A 6378-nucleotide genomic window follows, 5' to 3' on the forward strand; every position below is an offset into this window, starting at 1 on the left:
CACTAGTATTATAGGGACCTAACATGCCCCTCTCCTTCAAAAAAGTGTTTTCCTCAACGCTTGAGTAGTTCTGAATGCTTCTGTATAAAATTCTCATCCTCCCATGTGGAATCTTCAGTGGGTAAGTTCTTCCACTTGATGAGATACTTTGAAATTGGTCGATTTCGTAGATGTCGAGTTCTTGTTTTTGTGACTGCTTCAAGTTCTAATATGAATTTTCATTCCTCATCAAGTTCTAGCAATATTGTTTGAACTAGGAGCTTGTCACCTATAACCTTCTTTAAGCATGAAACATGGAAAACTGGATGCACTCGGGAAGATGTAGGAAGTTCCAATTTGTATGCCATAGTACCAGTCTTTTGCAACACCTTGTAGGGACCATAATACTTTGGTGATAATTTATTATCCTTCTTAGCTTGCTTGAGGGACATTTGTTTGTATGGTTGTATTCGTAGAAATACATAGTTACCTACATCAAAACTTCTTTCACTGTGATGTTGATATGCTTGTTGTTTCATTCTATTCTGTGCCAAAGTGAGGTTATCCTTTAAGAGTTGGAGAACTTTTTGTTGATGCTCAATGTGATCTTCCACTACTTTAACCTTAGAATTTTCTCTTAAATATGATGTGATGGACGGTGGATGATATCCATAAAGTGCCATAAATGGGGTCATTTTTGCTACAGTATGGAAGGAAGTGTTATACCACCATTCAACCAAAGGAAACCATTTGACCCATTGTGTTTGTTTATCAGATACAAAGCAACGAAGATATCCTTCTAAGCATTTGTTCACTATCTTAGTTTTCCCATTAGATTGAAGATGATAAGATGAGCTATGAGCTAACTGAGTACCTAGAAAAGAAAATAATTATGTCCAAAAATTTCCAGTGAAAATAGGATCTATGTCGCTTATAATAATCTTTAGGTTTCCATATAGCTTTTGAATTTTTTCTATAAATGCAGTAGCAATTGTATTGGCTTTAAATGGATGAGATAATGCACAAACGTGTGCATACTTGGTAAGTCTATCAACGACCACCATGATGACACTCTTTCCTTCAGACTTGGGTAAACCTATGATAAAATCCATTGGAACCTCCTCCCAACATTAACTTGGAATCAATAAAGGTTGTAATAGACCTGGGGCCTTAATTTTCTCAAATTTATTTTGTTGGAAAACCAATCATTTTGCCACAAACTTTTGAATATCAGATTTAAGGCCATCCCAAAAAAATTCCTTCTTAAACCTGTGGTTAATTTTAAAAAATACTGAATGCCCTCCTAAGGGAGATGTGTGCAATTCCAAAAGAATATTTTGTTTGAGTTGGGAATTCTTACAGAGGTATACGTGATATTTCTACCATAATGAATCATTTTTCCAGCTAAATGTATCAGATGTACTGGGATCTTGCTACAACTTTTGAATGAGTTCCCACACTTCTTCATCATTCTTCCATTCATCCCTTGCTTCATTTATCCAATCTAGTTGGATAATAGAAATGGCACAAAGAAATGCTTCCACATCCTCATCCTTTCTTGAGAGTGCATCTGCAAGAACATTTTGCTTCCCTTTTTTGTAGATGATTTCAAAGTCATAACCCAACATCTTTGTGATCCATTTTTTCTTCTCTTCTGAAGATAATCTTTGTTCTAAAAAGTATTTAAGACTATCATGATCCATTTTTACCTTGAAGTGTCTTCCCATTAGGTAAGGTCGTCATTTCTTAAGTGCATGTAGTATTGCCAACATTTCATTCTCATAAATAGCTTTGTGTAAATATTTTCCTTTGATTGGACAACTTTCGAAAGCAATGGGTATTTCTTCTTGCATTAAAACAACATTCTAAGACATCACCTTCCACAATAAAGGTTTTTGTGAAGTTTTGTGTAACTAAGACCGATGCTTGGAACATTGCCTCTTTAAGATGTTCAAAGTTCTTCGTTTCTCCTGGAGTCCAAGAACATGCATATTTCTTTAGTAATGTTGTTAGAGGTGTTGCTATTCTCCCATAATTCTTAACAAACTTACGATAATATTATGTCAACCTGAGAAATCCTCGCAGATGCTTTATGGATGTGGGGATTTTCCATTCCTTAATGGCTTTGATTTTTCTAGGGTCTACCTTAACACCTTCATGAGATACAATATGACCCAAATATTCCATCTTTTGTACTTCAAAGAAACATTTGGAGGTTTTTGCATATAATTGTTTCTCCTCCAATAGTTTGAGCACTCTGTCAACATGTTGAACATGATCCTTCCAGGACTTGTTGTAGATTAGTATATCATCAAAAAATACTAACACAAATTTTCTAAGGAAGGGTTTGAAAATGGAATCCATCAAACCTTGAAATGTAGAAGCTACATTGGTAAGGCCAAAAGGCATGACCGAAAATTGGTAATGACCCTCATGGGTTCTAAATGTTGTTTTCAGAGTGTCTTTGGTCTTCATTCTGATTTGATGATATCTTGAACGAAGGTCCAACTTGGTGAAGTAAATTTCTCTATGAAATTCATCCAATAATTCATCAATGACAGGAATGGGAAATTTATCTTTAATAGTGAACTTGTTGAGTTCCCTATAATCTGGACACATGCACCATGGTCATCCTTCTTGTGCACCAATACTATTAGAGTAGAGAAAGAACTTTGACTAGGTTGAATTATACCAACCTCTAGCATTTTTGCAACCATGCGTTCAATTTCACTCTTTTGGGCATAGGGATATCTGTAAGGAATGATTTTTGGAGCAGCACTTCCTAGAATCAAATGAATAGCATGATCATGATCACGAATAGGTGGGAGGCATTTGGGAGTATCAAATACCTTGGAGTGATTGTCCAAGACTTTTTGGAGATCTAGAGAAATAGATGATTTTGATGTGGGAACCTCTAGCGAACATAATTGTGAAATTATGCCTTGTTGTTCTTTATTTAGAAGCTTTGTCATGCTGTCAAAGCTGTTTATATTTCCTGGTTTCCCTGTGATGCCCCTTAATTCAACTTCCTTTTCTTCCGAAACAAAATTCAAGAAAAGTTCTTGAAAATTAAAATCTATTGTACCCAAAGATTGTATTCATTGGACTCCTTGTACAACATCAGCACCACCCATTGGAATGGAAAGCATTGGACTATTGAACACATATTCTCCCATGGATAGCTTGATATTATGGCACTTTCTAGAGAAAGTTATGGTTCCTCCATTTTCAACCATCACTTGACACTCTAGTGCTGGATATAGGAAGCAATTCAATTCCTTGGCTATCTTACAATGAATAAAATTATGGGTACTACCTGAATCAATCAACACTAATGACTGGGAAAAACAACACTAAGAAGAATTACATAGATACAATCCATAAAAATGGGATGGATTTAACAAAACTATAATGATAGATATAGATTCACTATACATGAAAAACATTGAATGAGAGAGTAGAATATGGAAGCATATTGCAACGAGGAAAAAAAAAGGAGTTAGTGAAATCAAAGATAGAGCAATTCAATAAGGAAAGCATGAAAGTTTAAGAGAATCTCGATCAAATGTAATGATACCATAGACAAAGGAAATAAATAAAGCATAAAATTGCATGTAAATAATGAGGTCGACTCTAATGAAGATAAGATACAAAACATATATATCAAAAGTTAATTTGACCAATCAGAAGCATGTAAACATGAATATGAGGGAGGAAATAATGAATACAAAGGATGATTTGACTAAAAATTTTGATAAGAAGATGGAAAATGTAACATCCCTTTTTCTAATCCCCAATTTTTGTAATGTAATTAATGGATGATAATGTGTTATGCAACCAGCGCACAAAATGAAAGAACACATAGATCAATGACTTCAAAATTAGCCTCTTCGAGGGGGAAACCTCCTTTACATTACACAAATGAAAAATTCTTAGATGATTCAAATGACAACACCTCCTTTCTATATATAGGAGTCTAAGGGGTCACAATATAATCAGAGCGACATAAAAATAATAATGTAAGGGCACAATAATAAAAATAGTGGGCTTCTATGGGACACAATAATAACAATATGGGGACTACATGGGCATAACAATAACAATAAGGAGGCTATCCTAATAATAATGAGGGAATACACTAGTATTATAGGGACCTAACATGCCCCTCTCCTTCAAAAAAATGTTGTCCTCAACGCTTGAGTAGTTCTGGATGCTTCTATTTAAAATTCTCATCCTCCCATGTGGAATCTTCCACGAGTAAGTTCTTCCACTTGATGATATACTCTGAAATTGATTCGTTTCATAGTTGTCGAGTTCTTGTTTCAATGATTGTTTCAGGTTCCAATATGATTTTTCCTTCCTTGTCAAATTCTGGCTATATTGTTTGAATTGGGAGCTTGTCACCTATAACCTTCTTTAAGCATGAAAAATGGAAAACTGGGTGCACTTGGGAAGATGTAGGAAGCTCCAATTTGTATGCCATAATACCAAACTTTTGCAACACATTGTAAGGACCATAATAATTTAGTGATAAATTATTATCCTTCTTAGCTTGCTTGAGGGACATTTTTTTGTATGGTTGTCTACATCAAAACTTTTTTCGCTACGATGTTGACCTTCCTATTTTTTCATTCTATTTTGCGCCATAGTAAGGTTATCATTTAAGAGTTGGAGAACTTGTTGTTGATGCTCGATGTGATCTTCCACTGCTTGAAGCTTAGAATTTTCTCTTAAAGATGATGTGATGGATGGAGGATGATATCCATAAAGTGCCATAAATGGGGTAATTTTTGTTGTAGTATGGAAGGAAGTGTTATACCACCATTTAGCTAGAGGTAACCACTTGACCCATTGTGTCTGTTTATTAGATATAAAGCAACGAAGTTATCCTTCCAAACATTTGTTCACTATCTCAGTTTGCCCATCTGATTGAGGATGATAAGATGAGTTATGAGCTTGTTGTAGCAACTACAACCACCCTCCAAAATTTTTTCCTTAGCCTGTTTTGGAGCCTCCCTACCAACCTTTCACAACACCTTGTCTTGCTTTGTCAAGTACTCAAGTTTCAATGTTCTTCTCTCACAAAGACAGCCTGTCGATCATAGTTCGATCCATTCTCTTCATAGGCTATCCACCCGGACCTGGTCCAGTTGCAAGCTGAGAAACTTCCCCAAGAAAATTGCCCATTTCTGGAGGGCAGCCAACCTTCCCTCCAAAAATTGTGCAATCCTGTCTGGCAGCTTGCTAGGCTCCAGGATTGCACAATCCTGCCAGTCAACACTTCTAGCATGAATTGCGCAATTTTCCCCAATAGGGCTAATCAACCAAGAATTTGCGCAAATCTGGGCAGTAGTCAGCTGCAATACCCATAAATTGCGCAAACCTCCTGGGCAATCAGACCAGGTCCCAGCCAGAAATGTGCATTTTTCTCAAGCAGTTGAGCAGCTGCATGCATGAGCATTCTAGTTGACCAGTTCCACCCGGGACCAAGGAAACTTGACTTGCATGCATTTATGACTTGCTCTTCCTGGAATAGCAAAAGGCATCCCATGATTCAGGGAGCTATTTTTAGCAGTCGGAGGTTACATGCTAAGTTATTTTAGAAACTTCCCTCCAAGTGTCATTTTTTCCTAGATTTGTGGCATGCACATCATGAGGCTAAACATATTTATTCGATGTATCAGAGCTCATTCATTCACATCAATCTTGGAGCTCTGACATCCCACAGCACATCCAGGACTCTTCGACACATCTAGCTTAGCTATTCATGGGTAAGTGGCCTCAACTTGTCTTTTTCAGCATTTCTGTCTCTTTTTTGTGTATTCACTTGTGTGAGTGTTGTTTGTTTGATATATTTGAATGTTTGTTGTTGTTTACATTTATACTAGCTTTTCCTAGATATGTTTCAGTTTTCATTGCTATCTCATTGTTGTCGCATGCATGAAATTGTTTTGCACGGACATTTACCGAACCGGCGAACTGCCTCACCCACATGCATGTTGATCTGTGTGTTGAACCTTTCATTCATGTTTTTCATACAATTTCAATCACTTCTGGTATCACTTAGTGTCGCCATGCATTCATTATCTTATTTGCTTTCAGTTGGTCGTCGGTGAGTCGGGCCAACCTTGGCCCCGACTCTACCTTCAATGAGGCTACATTATGCAATATGGGGAAGGAAGGCTCTACCTTCCTCTCCATAAATGCTCATTTCCCAGCACTGGCCTCCAAATTTTTTTGCGCATTTATAGAGGACAGTGATTGTTGGCCCAAGAAATTGCGTAATGCAGTCCCTGGGCCTGCAGTCCTTCCCAGTTGGAATTGCGCATTGCACAATCCCAGCAGCTAGCATCCAGTCTAGATTGCGCATTTTGTAGATCCAACAGCTAGTCCTGCCTC

Source organism: Pinus tabuliformis, chromosome 6, assembly GCF_031772625.1.
Source record: "Pinus tabuliformis cultivar Carrire ecotype Pingquan chromosome 6, CPIR1, whole genome shotgun sequence".
Classification (NCBI taxonomy): Eukaryota; Viridiplantae; Streptophyta; class Pinopsida; order Pinales; family Pinaceae; genus Pinus; species Pinus tabuliformis.